The 21,150-nt window shown below is 31.1% G+C and overlaps 1 pseudogene; it reads right to left on the bottom strand.

Moving 5' to 3' along the window:
* Positions 1 to 6,239: 6,239 nt before the first annotated feature.
* On the bottom strand, positions 6,240 to 9,633 carry LOC121391746 (annotated as a pseudogene).
* Between the last annotated feature and the right edge of the window lie 11,517 nt (positions 9,634 to 21,150).

The raw sequence follows: 21,150 nt of genomic DNA, 5'->3' as shown, positions 1-21,150 counted from the left end.
AGTAAACTGACCTTGATATGTAGTACATGGATAAACCAACCCACTCTAACCCAATTATGAAAGGGGTACACTCCCAATATAGATAGTAGAGTATTATATTACATTAATAGTAATAAGATAACTAGTATCCACTCCTCATATATATTAACTATATATACTCCTCTCTTATTGAGTTTCCTTCCTACTTGATAATTGCATAAACAAACAGATACTCTATGTTTCACAATCTTAAGGATTTGTGTACCATACAGAGGAACAGGAGAAGTAAGAGTGGTACTTCTAAACTTTTGTGAGTTAATGCATGTATGTATGTGTAATTCAGTTAACACAGAGAAATTGTCATAAGTATGTTAATAATAACACACACAGTGTTGATGTAATCAAATATAGTATAGTTTGGACCATATGCAGTTTTCATGCAGTAAGAATTAATGAGGCTATAGCTAGCTCTATCACAGTCCATTAGACCATTCTTTGTTTTTTCTTCAATCATATCCAACTCCTTAAATAGAGAGGAACACCCTCTCTATGTGAAGGAGCAGGCCATGCATTAATACTGTTTTAAAGTGTTGTTTTAGTTAACTATAAGTCTATATCTAAAACCCTTTTAGTTTAGTCTATTTGACTTTTAGTTAACTAACTATATCTAAATCTTTTTCATCTGACACTTTAACTAACTAAAACTAACTATAAGTTTCTGGACACCAAGAAACTATAACTCAAACTAACTAAAATTAATGCAATAATGGCAAAAACTAACTATTAACTAACTAGTATAGTTAGTATGAACTAAAACAACAGATACCTGTACTCAATACATAACTGTCAGAACTGCGCAAAAGATAAACTAAAGTTATGAGATGATAACTTGTAAGTGATAACTAATAACTAAAGATACCTTTCACTATCAATGCAACATATATAGGATAGTGCTAACATGCTGATCAGTAAGACCACATGTATACCTTTCACTTGGGTGTAGTAGAAGAGGAAACAATAATGATAGTGGTCACCATTGAGTGAGCAGACCTAATGATGTAATACCTTTCACCTTGGGTCTATAATAGGTCTATAATAGAAGAGGAAGACATTACAGCTTATATGATAGTGCTATTACTGCTATACAAGTGAGCAGTAAGACCACATGTATACCTTTCACCTTGGGTGTATAATAGGGTAGAAGAGGAAGACAATAATGTATAGTATTATCACTGCTATACAAGAGTATTTTTACACTAGATCTAGATGACACTATACCCAATTAGATTTTGGGTAGAAAATGAAAAAGTTATATGCAACTTTAGCACATATGGCTCAGGATATTCTCATTATTCCTGCCTCATCAACAAGATTTTTTTCCCAAAGTTTAGAATGCATCAAAATGGTAGAAGAACCAATTGGCAGGTGGCACAAACTAGAGAATGAAATACTTCTTAAGACAAACAAACAATACCTTTAATCTAATAATACATTCATTAAATTTAACTATAACTAACTAAAATTATTCTTAAATTGAGAAACAAAAGTAAAATTAAACCTCTTACAGAAAAACTAACTATAACTAACTAAAATTATAAAAAGGGTAAATTAAAACAACACTAGTGTATTATAATTGTACTGATAACAATCTATATAACTTGTACAATATCATCCTGACTCATAATAGTTAAATATATTACTATGATGTCATTGTTAATAAGATACTATAGAACACTTATATAATGTTCTTTAAGTTCATAGACTATAGTTCAGCTACTAAACCACTGAAGTATACATCAATGTAGAGGATCATTCTCAATATATTGTCACACTTAACAGAACCTGTACTAATTTGACAATAATGGTACTATATGATATGTATAATAATTGTTTCCTAACATCTCGCTTGCAGAAGATTTTTTGGCAAGCTTTCACTGACAAAATCTTTAAAAGGGAGAGGCTCATTATTAAGAGGGCGTGGAATTGCTGCCTAAAGGAAAAGAGTATGTAACTACCACCAGCTCTGAAAATGTTTAGATCAGGTATGATAACAATAATTATCTATTGTTATGTGTGTGTGTGTCATGTTCTACAGATTATTATGTACCTAAAAAGAGGTCAGATCACTCCACACATATAGTGGGTGACTATCTCTACATGTGGGGTGGTAATATAGATGTTCTCCCTAGAGTACATGATAATGAACTCAAATGGAGGACAACCTCTGTTATTGAGTTATTTCACTTACCAACTGGTAGGTGGGAACAGCGACCTACTAATGGAAAACCTCCACTGGGTCTCTATTATTATGCCTCCACTGTTATCAGTAACAGGATCTACTATTTTGGAGGCTATTGTAATCATGGCCAGTGTCGTCACAATAGTGTCAACTCATTAATAACGGATTCACTTACATGGAATGAACTGTTCCCAACTAATCCAAGTATGGGTCCAATGATGAAGTCAAGCTGTGGATGATATCACTTTACATTCAATGAAATGGATTATCTACTGGTAGTTGGTGGATATGGTCCACATCCTACCTCTCCACAATCTGGTGCTCAGTATAGTGATGTTTTTGGTGGTAACGTTCGTACTAATGAACACCACTATTATCAGTTATCCAGTGGTAAGAAGATCAATATATCATGTTATCAATACATTATATATCAAGTACAATTTTAAACAGTTGTTTATCAGGTCAGTGGATACTACCAGATATTAGTGGAGAATGCCCACCTCCTTGTAGTAACTTCACTTTTACATCACTACCAAATAATAGAGCTCTGTTATTTGGTGGTATTACTCCTAATGGTACTATTAACACTGTGTATATTGCTCAGTGTACAATGACTGCAGTGGTGAGTACAATATGTATTAAGTTAAAGTATTTAGTTACTGTATAATATTGTGGGAGTAATCAAGTTTTAAAAGTTTGATATTGTTAAATGAACTAAATTTAGAGTATATAATGTCTTTATATTATTATTAGGAACTGTTTTATTAATAAACAAGTGATTTATTGTTTGTTAATATTTCTTTGATCAACTTAGAGGTTATATTGATAACTGAAACATTCCTTTAGTCAACTATATAGTGATACCATATTTCATTGAATAATTGTCACCTTGAATAGTAGCCTCCCTTTTTTCTGTGAGTCAATGAAGTTTAATGTTATCCTTGAATAAATGATACAATGACTGCTCAACAAAATTGTCTATTGTTAAGTTGTTCTGTCTGAAAGTGAACAACACACAAAAAGCAGTTTATTAATTTTTTTCTATTCAGAAAATGTAGAATTTGATAAATTCCTTAAACATTTACTTAAAACTGTCAATGCTTGATCTATCATTTACTAACTGATATACAAAGTTTAAAATTTAAAGTTTATTAGGAATGTATATTCAGAATCACTTTTCATTCTAGAAACTTTAATAATTCACAATTATATTTTAAATATTGACCTCAAATAGTAAATTTTCCCTGTTGTTTATTGAAATAAATATCCAGGCCTTATTGAGGAAGTATAGTAACTAAATTAAAATCCACATAAACTATATATGAAATGAACAATATTCTTAAACATTTCCCAGTATACAGTATTAATTACTGCTATGTTAATTGTATAATATGTTAACTTGAATATTATCTACCTAGCACTGGGAGAAGATAAGTGAACCACTTCACAAATCTGTGTGTTGGCCTCAGAGTAGATCTGGTCATGCCACCACTATTATCAGTGACCTACATGTGATGATAGTGGGTGGATATGATAAATCATTTGGTACATTTGGTGACAGCTGGTTATTTAACATTGATGCAAAGACATGGACAAAGGTTAGTTACTAGTTATCATGTGACCTAACTCTAACACAAAGTGAGTTAATGTCTGTGAATTTACAGTATGAGGGGATATAATAAAGTGTGACTATTTGAACTTTGACCTCTGAAGTTAACCCTCGATATAGTTGATAATAGTTATTGTTTTTATGACCTGGTTTGATACCTGTAGTCCTGACACTATAGTATGTTAACATTTATGATAGTATAGTCTATTGATATATCTGATTTGTTTATAGTTATAATTCAGTTATTAAAGACTGTACATAAGTACTTATGTTCATGTTTTAAAGTATTGTAACATGTCAACTCTACCAGTTCATACAAAGTTATAGTCTGTTACTAGAGTACATGTATCCACTGATGTTACATGTATAATGACTAGTTTTGTAGTAATATCATAACATCATTATTATAATGTCATATAGTACACTATATTCCATCTTATAGCTCAATATACCAGAGTCAGTGACTAAGAGATATACCCACTCCCTCTCATTATGGAATGTGTCACCTACCACTGTATGGGTAGTACAATTTGGTGGAATACAAAGTTTTCTTTTAGGATTCCAAAGGGGTAACGTCAATAATACTACAGTAATGGAACTTAGTAAGTACTGTCTATTGATGATAGTATTTGTTATATAGTACACACACACATTATCAGTATTATCACACAGTATGATATAGGAGTATTAACACACATTAACTGTTTATATTACAAACTAGTCTCATAACTCAATACTATTGTAACATACTATATTTCTCACTGTAGTATGTAATGATGACCAGTGGACTGTAGGAGATGTAATAACTAACCTGACATCTACTGAAGAATATCAACTTAAGCTACGACAGAAGAGACGAGAGATATCTGTACAACCTTCTAGGAGACATGGACAATCTCAACTTACTGTACAAGCTGTTAGACGTCGATCTTCTTTCCGTCATCAAAAGTTACAAGATAAAGATAGAGAAATTCAATGTTTAACACAACAACTTGAAGTTACCAACAAAAGAGCTACAAGATACCAAACAACAGCAGATAGAATATGACAATAGCAATTCAGAGGGATCTTGAAACAAAAGAAACACATCAACAACTACGTCAAGAACTTCAAGAGAAACAACAAACTCAAGCTACACTTCAACGTGAACAAAGGTTACTTCAACAACAGTTACAAGATAGTCAGATAGAGAGAGGGAAAGAGTACTACGTCAAGAGTTTGATGACCTTTGTCAAGAACATGAAGATCTTCGTCAACAACTCAAGAGTCAAACCATTGCTCTTCAAAAACACATCAAGCTAATGCCACCCACTTCAACAACAAGTTCAACAGTTACAAGAACAATTTTACTGGGTAGTAAGAAGGGAGGAGATTGAGATGACTGAGGAGATCCTTGGGAAAGGAAGTTGTGGAGAAGTCAAGGTGGCTAAATTTTGTGGTTTCTTAGAGTGGCTGCCAAATGTCTTCACGAAGTTATCCTGTCACCATATAACATATCAGTTTTTACACGAGAAATGGAGATTGCTGCTCGAGTACGTCATCCCAATCTCCTCCAGTTCATAGGTGGCCACTCGAGAGGGTACTCCTATCATCCTCTCAGAACTAATGCCAACTAGTCTTCGAAAAGAGCTAGAAGCTGGTCCTCTACCCTATCATGCTGTTTTAGCTATCAGTCAAGATATAGCCTGTGTGACTCAACTATCTCCACCTCTTTAAACCAGACCCAATAGTACATAGAGATGTCAGCACTGCTAATGTCCTTCTTACACATGGGCAGTTTGGATGGAGAGCCAAGGTATCAGACTATGGTTCAGCTAATCTTCAACCAATGATTGGTCATACAGTCAATCCAGGTAATCCAGTTTATTCTGCTCCAGAAGCTGGTGTACCAAGAGACCCATTCTCCTGCAATGGATGTTTACAGTTATGGTGTTGTCTTGATTGAAATGATGATATGTTGTATTCCTGAGGTAGCTCAGAGACAACTTTATATTAACAGTATTCGACGACCAACATTTAAAGCTCTTATTGAACGATGTTTGAAGGAGAATCGTAGAGAACGTCCAACAACAATGTCAGAGATCATAACTGACTTCAATGAAACCATTTAATAGTATACAATAATATAGTGTGTGTTATAATTTTAGTAGTGAGGTTATTATAATATTTTAGTTTAGGTATTGTACTGTGTGTGATTATTTAATAATATTACCATATTTGGACATTTTGATTATGAGTGGATTTTAAAATAATTATTATAGTGAATATTATGATAGTTACTAATGTTTATTGGTAGTGGTAATGTGTGATTATTATAATAATAACAGTATGTCTGACTGTATTTATTATTAGTTATAATAATCCTTTTTGTGACCTTTTTGATTTATTAATTTTATAATTACAAGTTATTATTTATAATGTACTAAGTTGATCTTTAAAATGAGGTTGACCTCCTTCTTGTATTGTTAAGATTTCATAACCAGTTTCAGTAACCAGTATAGTATGTTCAAACTGAGCTGAACGTTTACCATCCTAATAAAGAGTTAGCCCCCATAATAATAATAATATAATTAACATACTGTTGTTACTGCTGTCCAATTATCAGGCCAAGTTACATCTTGCCACACACCTAGATATATTAATAACTACTTAATAACTAGGTAATATTTTTGGACACATGGGATTGAACAAATTAAAGGGACACCCCTCTATTGAGTTTAATTATGCTACCTATAATCTGTCCTTATTAATGAGATGTCTTTACACATATGTTCTATTATAAAACTACTATTTTTAATAACTAGTTAATAACTTACCTTCAGATATCATAGGTTCAATAGTAAATGTATGTCCTGGCTTCATTACACCAATAGCTTTGTTCTCTAATACTATAGGAACATAATAATATCATAAAAATGTTATTTAATATTCAATGGCTCACTCCAATATGTAATGTTCATACATGATAAGTGAGCTATCTCCATATATGGAATGTGCATGTATGATTGAGCTATTCCATATATGGTAATGTCATATATGATAAGTGAGCTATCTCCATGGTTAATATATGGTAATAGTTAGACTTACTTGCATAATGTGGTACATTAGGTACTGTATGAAACAACCTAAATAAAATTATAATAATGAGTTTAATAAAGGGCTACCTCTTACTGATTAATGCCATGACCACAATAACTACGTACTACACTACATCCATTAGAATGGGCGTGGCTTTGTATCTCATTACCAACATCTCTATATCGGACACCAGGACGCACTAAAGACACAAATAAAATTATTATTAGCAATATAATTAGAGAGGCACACCTATACTGATCCCCTTCATCATACACTATAAGCAGTTTCAACTAAATTACGACTGTTATCATCTACTTTACCAAACAAACACTAGTCTCGTTAAGGTCACCATGGAAACCATCATAATACACTGTGATATCCACTAAAGAAAAACAATGTTAATAATATATCTGTCACCAATCTCTATTAATTTATTCATAATCCATCTATTATTACATACCATTACATATATCACCATCTTCTAATGGGCGGGTATCAGGAATACCATGACAAATGACCTCATTAACAGAACTAATAATAGAGATGGGAGTGTAACCAGTTAATACTGATGGGTGTGGTCACTTACGTGCAACAGGACTTTGGAAATTTACAGTAGTTAAGTGGAGAAGGATAACATTCTCTCTCTATACAAGCCTAGAGAGAGAAGAAATAAGACAATAGAATATCAATCTTATATAATTATAGAGGGACATCCTCTTTTGGAGTTTTAGTATAATTCTTAAGACTTGATCACTTCTTCTTAATAAGAAGTTGGATATCTTTATAATATGTTAGTACTATCTTACCCTTTTATGTACTATTCTATCAATTTCATCAGTTGTAACTCCAGGTCTAATAGCTTTGACTGCTATATCTAGTACCTCACGTCCCAACTATAGAATGAAGAATAAGTGAGAAATATAGGAATAGCAATGAAGCTAGGGATTTGAACTGTAAATATTCTAAGTTGTTCTTATTGAGCGACTAATACTAGTGATAAACACAGTAATATAATGACTATATTATACAGATAGATCTTACATATACAATAGCTTATCTTAAATATGTATACTACCTAGAACTATGACCTAATAATAGTCTAGTGGTATAACTACTATACCAGTCATTGAAGTTAAGCAATACTTTATATGACTACTAGTATGATGGGGAAAACTACTTATCATTTATTATTGAACAAGAGGACTGTCTACATTAAACAAGTACATTAATGTGTACCTGACATGTTCTTCTCATCTTTGGTATCTCTTCATCAGTTAACTGTTTAATATATCCAGCAAATTTAGCCACTCTCTCAGAACGTGGTACACATCTTCAGCATAATCAGGTCTAGGAATACTGCTAGGAACAGACCTCATTGGTGTCTATGAATGGGAAGAAGTTATCAATAAATACCTCCTAATTTTATGTATTTCATTTATTAAAGCTTCTATTATCGGCCCATTAATTAAATGTAATTACAAAAACACTCCGCTTTTAAATACTAAACCTCCATATAAAGGTGTCCTCAATATACAATGTAAAGTTAAGTATTGTATTCTGAATAACAGTACATGTTATTAATACTTACTACTGGAGCTGGTCTAAGTCGACCAGTGAATTTAAAGGAGGGCCATGGGTTGTAAACTGGTTTTTTAGAATAGTTTTGTGATCATTCCAATAACCTTTAAAACAATCCTAGAAAGAAATAACATTGAATATTAAATATATGTCCAGTATAAATGATAATATGAAAAGAAATTATATTTTATTTTTATCAGATATTGTGAAGTCTAACAAATTCACTTGTTGGATTATGTAGATAGAACAATGAGAATATTAAAAAATAAATCCTTTTAAGTGGGTGTGGTCACTAATTTCCAATAAGACAAGGTAGTTCAATATATATACACAATCATTACCTCATAATCTCCATCATAATAGTCCTCTTACTAGATATTACTTAACATCAGTCACCAAGTATGTAAACCACTACACCATCAACACTACTACATATAAACTGTTAGCTAAAATTTCATCTCCTTACTTGTGTACAGGAAGAAACTTCCTTTAATACCAAGTTTTAATACAAAGTAGGACATTTGTGAGGCAGCTTCTTTTACACAGCCTCTTGTGCTGACATAATTGTACATCTCCTAATGATTGATCAGCCAATTAGCAACGTTGTAGTATTACGTCATCATTAAACACCCACTCATTTAATTAAAATAGAATACATTGATAAAATATACAAGCCCACATTTATAAAATATTGTTTTTTTGTATAAATATATATATTATATTATTGTGTTGTTGTAAATATGATATTATACACTGTGTTGTTAATTGACAACAATTAAAGCTAGCCAGCTTAATTAAGGTAGGCGTGGCTAGTCAGTACGTACAGAACCTGTAGTGATTAATGAAGGAGCACCTCTTGGGATCTCACGAGAAACCATTTTGATTGTAAGGTACATTCATGGTGTCTTGAAGTTGAAATGGAGAATCTCTTATTAATGGAGGATCAAAGACAAGTCAGGATGATAATGACATAGTCCTTTAGTTGGGATGATGGTACAAATCCACTAGGCTATTAGGGATCACATGACCAGAGATAATTGGTTTTCAAGTAATTAAACAAAGACGATTACCTTCCCAATCTTTCAACCTCCTTCTTAGGACATAACCGCTCTTTGAATCGTTTAGAGAAGGAGGTGATCGTCTTGGCCATCCTATATCATGTAACCATTGTGATCTTCTCCTCTCCATGTTCGTTCCTCTTCAAACTAATAATTTGGTCAGCATAACATCCTGATGATACAGAGATAATTCTCCTCTCAAGCCATCGAATCCAGCTGTCACCACGGGAGCTCTCCCCATCTCTTTCAATATCTCGATAGTGACCCAACTAAGTGTCGTACAAGATGCTGTACGATACAACACAGGTGAAATAGACTGAGAACTTGTAATAACATCACTGAACACATACAGTTTACATTAGATTGAGATGATCCTATCTCAGATACCCATTTTAACCTGGTCCCTGTACTGCACGCCTCACATCCCTCTTCACGTGGACTTTCAGGGAACACTAACACAAGATTCGTACGGTATTGACGTAAATACATTGGGACAATCGAACAAATACCTTGAGGAGTAGCTTCAAAGACTACTGCTACATTGAACAGGCCAAAAGTATGGGCTGTACTGGTTCCTTTAATCGGAACTCGTCTTGAACAGAATGGACAACACAAGCAGCAAAATCTGCCGTGGGTACAACCCATATGGATGGTATTGTAATTGATAAATTTTGAGGTAGTCGGAAAAGAGGTCATTCTCAAGCAATCTAGGAAGTTTTGGATGGCACTATTATTGTCTGATTTGTCGTATATAGTTTGAATCAAGGCATCCATTCGCTCAGCAGGGCTGGTACCCGCAATACCTCCTCTCTGTCTGTGACTGATACCAGTCACCAGCTGAACGCTCCTCTAACAGTCGACATACCTAGCAGGCTTTACTGACAACGATAGTTCTTCGTTAATCTCAGCATCGTGAAAATAAACAGTCTTCAACTTCCTATAGAAAGAAATATAACACAATATGAATTAAAAATGGAATCTGACCATACCTCTCTTTCACTTGTAAAAACCGACGCAGTTCGTCTGAGCCTTCTTCTGACAGTTGCTCATGCCTCATAATCAGCCAGATACCAGACTCAGCAAGAATATGACCACACCCACACACAAGTGCACACCTTGGTGACGCCCACAACCAGTGACCACACCAAAATATGTATTTACTTGAATTATATCAGTTATTTTTAATAATCCAAGCTCATTAAAAGACAAAGTTATTTCTTTTTACTGTCTTTGTTGCTGAGCTTTCACTGCTTAGCTACAATCTTTTGTTCCTCAATTAAGAAAGGCCTATGATCCTAGAAAAAGGATGCATAGAAAAGAAATGGATGACAGATGAATAATGGTAAATAGGCAAGAAAGATGGATGGATCAAAATATATGGAAGAAAAAATGGAAATAGATAGATGAATCTTCCTAAACTAACAGACAGAAAATGGATAGATACTTTGATAAATGGATCAATAGAGAGGCACAATGTCCATTGATCCATTCATTACTAATAAATATTGTTGTCTAGTGATAAATGGATATATAGATGCCTTCAATAGATAAATATAAATGACACATATAAACAACTAACATATAAATGTAGTCTCTACCTTTCTCTGACACATTTGTGACAAACTGATCCACATAAGATCTGTTAACAGTTTTCTTAGGTATGGACAATGCCATTAACTTCTTAGGACGTACTGCTGGTACCTAGGGAAAAACCCACAGTACATATCATCTCATATTTTATTGGATCTAATGAATTTCATAATTAAAGGGGCTTATTCAATCTATTGAACAAATAGCAACATAACTTTAGAATTTTTAATATCAGATAAACGTTGATTTTATGGATTTTAACCTTTAGATAGTAAGATAGTAAATGTATTATCAAATAAATCAACAATAATTTTTTTATTTTTGGAAAAGCTTCAATATTTATAAAGACAATAAGCAAACACTAATATATTCTTCTAATGTATTTACAAATAAGTAGTCAAATAGTTCCTGTATTTATTATTGAGAGGTTTTAATACCCCAAACTTTGTTATAACAATGTTCTACTATTTAGTAATTAACTTGTAATTAAGGAGGGTCTTAACCACGTAGCTTCATTTAAATCACCAGCATTTAGCGACAGTACCTACTTTTACCAGATACAGATATACCAGCCTACCACCAGAGTCTTAGACCTAGAGATACAACACACATTAACATCAGATACATTAAAAAACCATTATAAGTATGTTACACTTTTCTCCATTAGATTTTGTAATTGTAAGGAGTAATCTACGATACTTCACTTGGGTCTTTTAGTCATCTGAAATAAGAACCAAAAATAAAAAGAGAGAGTTTTATAAAACTATATTATGGAGAGGATGGTAGAAGATTCTTACCTTGGGCTATAGACCTCTGTGGAGCGTTGTCTGAAGAGGGAGTGGCTGGATAGGTGAGACTTACACAATGCGAGCCTATTCACTATTGTAGCAAACAAGACTGTTCTTTTATGAGACTAGAGCGAAGAATACTCCAGTTGACCAATACCTTGTAGGGGCAGTTTCTTATTAAAAAAATTCGCAAATTATATAACATTTTATTCCCTTTAAAAAATAAATATTTTTGGTTATGCAGTATCATGTTCTGATGAGGGATGGTGTACATCATCAGATTCATGGGTTCTGGAACATGAACGTTTTTCTTATCATTGAAGCGATCTTTACCCTTTATTAATCCAGCAACTGTAACACATAATATGTCCATTAATCTCTTAGCATCTAAATAAGTAGCAGCCTATGAAACAAAAGAAACTGAAATTTAAAAGCTATTCTTATAAAAAAAACAATATTATAAACCATTTTATAGTAGAAAATGTAGGACTCCTGTTCGTACATAATCCAGAGATTCCTATAATATAAAGGTGTCCTCAATATAGAGGTTGTATGATACACTAAATTACTTAGTATGGACGAGAACAAGTGTCCCTCAGATACTGAGGTTGTATAACACACTAAGTATTAGTAGGAGACATAGGAACAAGTGTCCTCAATATAGAATTGTATAATACTTAAGTATTTAGATGGGACTAGAACAAGTGCCTCAATCAGAGGTTGTTTTAATTCAGATTCTCCTTTATGAGCAGGAACCCTTAATAAGTAGAAATAATTAAAACCAGTATTGTCCCGGTAACTTACTAGTAATAAAATCATATAATTCACTTCTATTTGTCTCTAAAAACTCTCTTTCCACGGCGTGGGTACTATCACAGCCCGATGCCTTTGAGGTCTATTACGTTTTGGTACTCGAAGGTTGTATAAAACTGGCTGAACAGGTAAGTCTGCCGAGGCACCAGTGGGGTGTGTACTATATGTGTTGTTGTGACGTCATTAGTTGAAGTCGTTACATAATGATCAGGCCCAAGCAAGCATCTAATAACAAATAGTACATAGTACACTATGTCACTTGAATGAAACGTTTTAACAGATTTGGAATAGAAAAAAAAACTCGGAATTAAAGATTCAGGAATGGAGAATTTCAAACTTGTATATTGGCATCTGAAACTACTTTTTCCTAAAAATACGACCAGATGAATTTGGTAATGGTAATAGGTTCTCTGTGACTCCACCCAGACCTATTAATTAAATGGTGTTGTGGCTTATATGATAGGTTTATTTATGTTCCATTACAACTTACTATCTCGATCATTGTAGCTAATGCACGAAATAATCGTAGTGTGTTCTCTCAACAGACTACGTGTCTCTCTCAATCACTGTCTGATCAATATAATGGTAAAGGAGAAGGCAATACCGGTTAGTATCCGGTGGTGTAGAGGAGTATACCAAAACGTCTAATGTCTTAGTACACGAAATACGACGGATCCAATATTTCTAAATTTAATCTAACACTGCAATGGCCAATTGCATACTTCATTTCTCCTTTATGAAGCAATAGGGAATCCAAGTATAATAACATTAAAGGTTCAACCTTCACATTGGTAATAAATACTATTAATTGATCTACTATTGTCAGGTATTATATAGTGCATCCCAATAGGAATAGTATGTGGAAGTTATCATATAAAGATGTTTATTTTTTTTGTCCCTATAACTTAATATTAATCTTGTTATTTATATTAATAATAAAAGGTAACATTTTATATTATAACAACTCTATTAAGGATAAGTTCATAGTACTCTTTAGTGACATATCAGTTTAACCAGGATACAGTTAAAATAACGACTGGTCACCTCTTTACTCTACTCTACATTATTATCATACTCATCATGGGGAAACCATTAGTATATTATTTACACATACACACGGGACTAATATTAGTAATGATGTCATTACTATAACTATATCAAATGATCGGCGATTGAGGCATATGATCCAACCTCTGTTAACTGGAGTATCACTAAATATGGTAAGTCATAGATAGATTTGATAATGACTTTTTGCACTCTTTTTATGAATAGAGCAGTTGCCTTCAAGGTCCTGCCATCATGAGTGGTGTCATATCTATTATATATACATCAGGTTAGTACTGTATAATCTACAGTGGATATGTTTAACTTGTTCTGAGTTCTTGTGTTCTCTGCAACGCTCTCCTGTAGTACCTTGTCCTTAATGGTTATTGTAAAAATTATATAATATAACAGAATTTTTATTATATTACTCTATAATTATATATAATTATATTTATTACTTATAATTATAATTATTATTATTAATTTTAATACTTTAATTAGAATAATGTTAGTGTTATAAAGTTTATTGATTGGTTTATTTACTATTATTTATAATAATTGTTATTATTATTCATTATCATTAAAATGTGTGGCAATAATTAGTATTCAATGTATCTTACTTTTATAATGATGTTATGTATTTAAATTTATTATATAAGTAATGATTGTTTACTTATGATATATTATTGATTTATATAAAGAAGAGTTATAAGTACTAGTACTATTTAGTGACATATACAGTGTAACAGTACAGTGACAACTAATGTACTGGGTCAACCCATTTAATCTACTCTACAAATAATCTAATATCAGAGAATTGCTATGATAATGTATTAATTCAGCTTTGCCAGTTATTATTTTAATAGATTATTTAACAGGAGTCCATAGGATCACAAAGGAGGAAGGAGCAATACCCATTGGTATTGCCGCATTGAACAAAATTACCTTTGTTAATGACCATATAAGGAATATAAGAATTCTATTTCTTGAGGAACATCACCTCTTGTAAAGGACCATATAAGGAAATATGGTTTATGACCATACTTTCTAAACTTATTTTAACCCTTTGAGGACTAACCTTGTTAGCGCTTTTGTTTAAATGATAACAATTACATGACCAGTAATTAACCTGTTAATTTCAAAAATAAATTATTCTTGAAGACAAATGGCTCTACAATTTGCTAGTTTACTTAGTTTTCATTATGACAATATCAAAGATACTAGTAGGACTTACTCATTGTTTAGTTGATAGGTTTGAATATTTTCTTTAAAATGACCACTAATATATAAGTTATTGTTAAATCTGTCTACTTTCAATTAGATTCTGTAGTTAAACCTCAGTTATATGCTAAAAACTATATGAATTACTATGGATCATAAGTTTTTTAATATATTATTTATATTGTATTGTTTTATTATTCTTACTAGTGTTTATTGTTAGAAAATTAAGTTTATAATCAAAGAATGATATTAATAATGTCAGGTTCCTTATAAGGACATTATATTTAATTATTTGTCAAATAAAGATGATATGATTCTTAATTACCATGAATCTAGAATTACTTTAAATAACAATGAATGTGCCATTAGTTACCATGGCAAACCACCTGTCAAATAAAACTTTTATCTTTGGTCTTGCATAAAACCAGCCCCTCAGTTCTTTACATAATAAGTGAAATTGAATGTTTATTGAATGGAATGTCCGCCTTTGCTTTGTAAGCAACTAAGAACATCATTTATGTGTACGTAACAAGCGACCAAATACCATTCACATATAGCTAATATATAGTTGACAATATTACACTAACACAATGATGTCATAATCACAGTAATTTGGTATGTTACGAGAATTCTTATGGAAAACATTTTATCATAAGCTACTTAGTAGAGTATATCATTCTATCCCTTTAAAAGTCTTTCTTCAAACCTGACCACTAATCACAAAGTTTTGATGACCGCGCAATTTCTGATAGATTCAATAGACAAAAACGTGTAAGTTAAAAATGGTTACCTGGAATAATTTACTTACATCAGTTGTATGCCAAAACTATATGAATTACTATGGTATTCACTATAAGGGAATGTTAGGTTTTATTTCTATTTTATAAAAGGCTCAGTTATACACTAAATTATCTTGTTTCTCTCTTCATTATTTTGACATTAATCTCTTATTTTCATGCGAATCTTTACTGTTGAATCTACGGTCATCATGAAACAGGTGTCGTATCGATTATATAACAATGCATTTTGTCCTTTCTCTCGTATCCTACTAAACTGATACGTACTGTCTTCAAGCTCTGTTATTTCACCAATATCCACTGTAAATGGTAATCAAAATGTCCCATATTGGGTGGTACATTGATGCTAGGTTCCAATATTTTGAGTTATTGTCATGTACCATTGTTCGTGTCTCTACTAGCTGTATAAGTTTACTAATGTTCCATACACCTCTCTACCTTTAAAACATACCATTACTTGAAGGACCTTTATCAAAATCACTATGCTGTTGCCGGCCAAAAGTTATGGGAATATATGAACCTTTATTGATGCATATGGAGGTCCATATAAGGACAAGTGTCGTTTTGGAACTGGATTTTACTACTAGTTCGTGTTGTATTAGCACTGGTTGTTTCTCTTAGATATAGGGCGGCTACATAAGTTTGGATGTGTTAACATCTCTTAGTTTATTTGTTATAATATTCAAGGTCTTCCTTTTGAATGGGAATATATCAAAAAATCTAACCTTAGCTTGTCTATAGATGTATTCTTTTTCTTAATCTCATGTTTAATGGCTATGTGAGGTACAAACCTACAAAGCGTCCAAATTCAAGGCAAGTATGAATTGTTGCTTTAGTAACAGTATCATTTGTAGTATTCTTGGGTTTTTGGTATTATCCTCTATCATGTCTGGATCAACTGTCTAAATATTGTTAAAACACGAACATTTGCAAAAAGTACAAGGGATTTAATGAAGCCCTCCACAGATCCTGTTACTACTGATTGCCCTCGTTCCTTTAATGCGTCCTTGGATCCCGGCTCTTTATATTTAATAATAGTTCAGTGAGTGTGGTATCAGTAAAGTAAAATGAGACGAGAATCACTACGGGATGATGAAGATGACATAATGTTTGATTTCTTGGATCTATAATACAATTGTTTGAATTCTAAAACAAAAAAAAACCCCCCTACCTCGTAAAAACATATGTTTTGATTATGCTAACTTGATTTTTGATGTTAGTTAACAACAATAAACAGTAGTAATGTAAATAATAATATTATCGAAGTGGTTTATTTTTTTTTTTTTTTTTTTTAATTTTTTTTTTGTTTTTTTTTTTTATTTTTTATATTTTTTTTTATTTTTTGATTTTTTTTTTTTTTTATTTTTTTTATTTTTTATTTTTTTTATTTTTAATTTTTTTTTTTTTTTATTCTTTATTTTATTTATTTTAGCTTTTTTTTTTTTTTTTTTTTATTTTTATTATTTTTTTTTTAGTATTTATTATAGTATTTTTTTATATTTTATTATGATTCAACAATTTTTTTTTTTTTTTTTTAGTATTTTTTATATTATTTTATTTTTATTTTTTTTTATTTTTACTGTTTTTATTTTTTTTATTGTTTTTATTTTTTATTTTTTTTTTTTTTTGTTTTATTATTTTTTTATTTTATTTATTTTTTTTTTTTTTTTATTATTTTTTATTTTATATTTTTATTTTGTTTATTTTTTTTTTTTTTTTATTTTTTATTTTTTTTATTATTTATTATTTATTTTTTATTTTTTTTTTTTTTTTTTTTATTTTTTTTTTTTTAAATTTTTTTTTTTTTTTTATTTATTATTTTTTTTTATTTATTTATTTGTTATTACTAAACTTATTATCATATGTTTTGTTATTGAGTGTATTGTTACTTACTGTTTTTATTTGTTATTTCCTATTAATTTAAAGGTACATTTACTATATACCAACTCTTCGACTGTTAAGTCCTAGTATATTTAGTGACATATCAAGTTAACAGTACAGTTACAACTAATACTCTGTCACCATTTACTCTACTCTACATAATAATCTATATCATTATAATTGTATGATAATGTCTTAATTAAGCTTTGCATATTATTTTAATAATGAATTATTCACAGGAGCTCATAGGCTCACAAAGGAGGAAGGAGCATACACTATGTATTGCAGCATTGCCCCAATTACTTTTGTATGACCTAGAAAGGAAAAAATAAATTAATCCTTGAGGAAAATCACCTCTTGAAATGACCATATAGGAATAGGTATTATACATACTTTACCTTATTTTTAAACCCTTGATGACCTTGTTGAGCGCTTTTATATGATAACTGACATGACCAGTACTTACCTGTTCCATTTCATATCTTCTTGAGAAATTGGCTAATTTGCAGTTACTTGAGTTCTTATGAATTATCAAAGATACTAGTAGATACTCATTGTTTAGGAGAGGTTTTTCAATATTTTTTCTAAAATGACCACTATTATAGTATTGTACTCTGTCTACTTCAATTATTCTGTAGTAAAAACTCAGTTATTAATGCTAACTTTGAATTACTATGTATTCAATAAGGTATTTTAATAATGATTATATATGATTTAATGTTGTATTAAATTAATAGTGGTTTATTTTTTTTAGAAATTAGTATTAATCAAAGATTGATATTAATACTGTGTTTCATTATACGACATTAGTAGTTAATTATTTTTTCAATCAAGATGACTAGATTATTAATACTTTACCATGTACTCTTAGTATCTTTAATGAAATGAATACGTTTAGTTATGGATGCACAGGGTCAAATAAACTGTTAGGGGTTTGTCTCATAAAACCATTCCCCCTTTTTTACATATATGTGAAATTAATGTTTATTAAGGGAATGTCCGCCGTGGGCGTCGTAAGCAACTAACTACATCAGTTATTGTTACTTACAAACAATTACCATCACTAATATAGCTAGGATTTATTACAATTTTGGATTACACACAATGATGTCCACGTCAAAGTAATTTGTATGTTCCTAGATTATTCTTATGAGTATCATATCTAGTAGTATAGTATTATTTCCTTGTTTATAAAATTCATTTTTTCAACATTACCATAATACAAAGTTATGATGACTATACGCCAATTTCTGATAGATTCAAGTAGAAAACAACTTGTTAGTTACATTTGTACCTGGCTAATTTATACATCATTTTGTATGCCAAACCTATTTGTGTTACTAGATGTATTCACAAGATTTATTAAGGTTTATTTCTAGTGTTATAAAAGCGCAGTTATACAACTTATATTGTATTGTTTCTTCATTAGTTTTTTTTTTAATCTCCTTGTAAAATTGTTCCCTCGATTTTTAGTGTTAATCTCTGTCATCATGAACATGCCATTAAATCTCTGATATACCTCATTTGTACTATGTTTCTATTTCGTACAGTGATAGATTATAGTTTGGAATTTTCTTCTAAGTGACCACTTATTATAACGTTATTGTACTCTGTCTACTTTCATAGATTCTGTAGTAACACAGCAGTTATATGCTAAACTAAATGAATTATATGGTATTGCGTGGTTTTATAATATTATTTATTGTTGTATTGTTTTAATTTATTATTAATAGTGTTATTGTTTACAAATTTTGTTATAATCACAGATTGATATTAATAATGTATGTGGGGTTATAAGACATTATATTTAATATTTATCAAAATAACGATGACATCATTTTAATTACCAGTTAATATTAATATCTTTAATAAATTGAATGACCATTATTCCATGGGCAACAAAATGTCACTAAACTTTATCTTTGGTCTCATTAACCCATCCCTCATTCTTTACATAGGAAGTTAAATGAATGTTATTGAAGTTGACTGTACCCCTTCGGTTTCTGTAAGCAACTGACAACATCATGTACATTGTTACTTACACGACAAATACCATTCACTATATAGCTTTTATATAGTTCCAATTTTACACTACAAAATGAGTGTCATAATCACATCATTGTATAGTTACTAGATTTCTTATGAATTAATCATAGTCTGATAGTAGAGTATTATTCTATCTTTAAAATTAATTTCTTCAACATACCCTATCACAGTTATGATGACTACGCGAATTTCTGATAGATTCTATATAACCTGTAGATACAATGGGTTCCTGATGATTTACTTGACTCATTTTATACCAACTATAATGAATTCTATTTGTATCACAAGAAGTGATGTAAGCTTTAGTTGCATTTTATAAAGTGCTGCAATAATTATGACCTTAAATTACTTGTTTCTTCATTAGTTGACATTAATTCCCTATTGTTTCAGCTTGATCTTTACGTTTGAATCTACTGTCTCATGAGCGTGTCATATCTAGTATTCACATTAGTTATACCTATATCTACATGATAACCTTATCTTCTGAGTATTAGGTCTCTGGCAAAGACACAACACTTAAACAAAAAAAATGGAGTACCTTGTCCTAACTATTCACCTACCTTGTCCAACCTCTCCTACAATACTGATGATTACAGCTTACTTGCACTATGACACAATTTCTACTTCCTAGAGGGACTCATATTCTACAAGGTCACATTGGGATCATTGGTAAGTATATAACTCTAACAGGACTGGGTCATATCAGAACAGGCTTCATGAGACAGGTGATCAATCTACCTCAGTAATAATGTGTTGCTTATAAGAAGTGGTATACAATTACTAATAGACAATGTTGTATAAAATCATTACATGACATGTGGAGGTCCTTTTTTATATACTTCCAAATACTAGATTTATTGTGTATAAACAACCGTATGTTAATTAACAACACTCACATTGGAAGGGGTGTCTGTCCGAATATTGGTCTGGTATTGGAACTCTTTCTTTCTCATAATTGCTTATAATGTGTTTTTCACCCATTCACAATTATAACAAGGAAGTCTTATTTATGATCTAGGCACTGCCGTTATTGTTTTTATTTAGGCGTTGTTACAAGACTGTCCAGAGTTGAATATTGTATTTTTTTTTTTACATTGGCTCAGAAGGGCATAAATTTTTTGTTTTTAGTGTAAAAATTGAGGTAATCATGAACAAAGTAAATTTTCACAAAAGCTGCTCAATAATATGAGGAGGCAATTATAATTACGTTCTTATGCTAGAGTTGGAGTATTGAGTTCAGTAACGGCTTGTCTATGACAATACATGCTCAGTATGGAGAGGAGTGGAAACGTTTTATTTACTAGATGAAGTGTAGATTGATTCAGTCAATATCTGACAATACCTGCAACTATCAAACAGACCACATCACAAATTAGATGACTAACTAACGCTAATTTCTGAATAGATTCAATAGAAAACAACTTGTCAG

The sequence above is a fragment of the Gigantopelta aegis genome, unplaced genomic scaffold (assembly GCF_016097555.1).
Source record: "Gigantopelta aegis isolate Gae_Host unplaced genomic scaffold, Gae_host_genome ctg2923_pilon_pilon:::debris, whole genome shotgun sequence".
NCBI lineage: Eukaryota > Metazoa > Mollusca > Gastropoda > Neomphalida > Peltospiridae > Gigantopelta > Gigantopelta aegis.
Note: the sequence above shows the minus strand (reverse complement) of the source record. Positions and strands in the feature narration are given on the sequence as shown.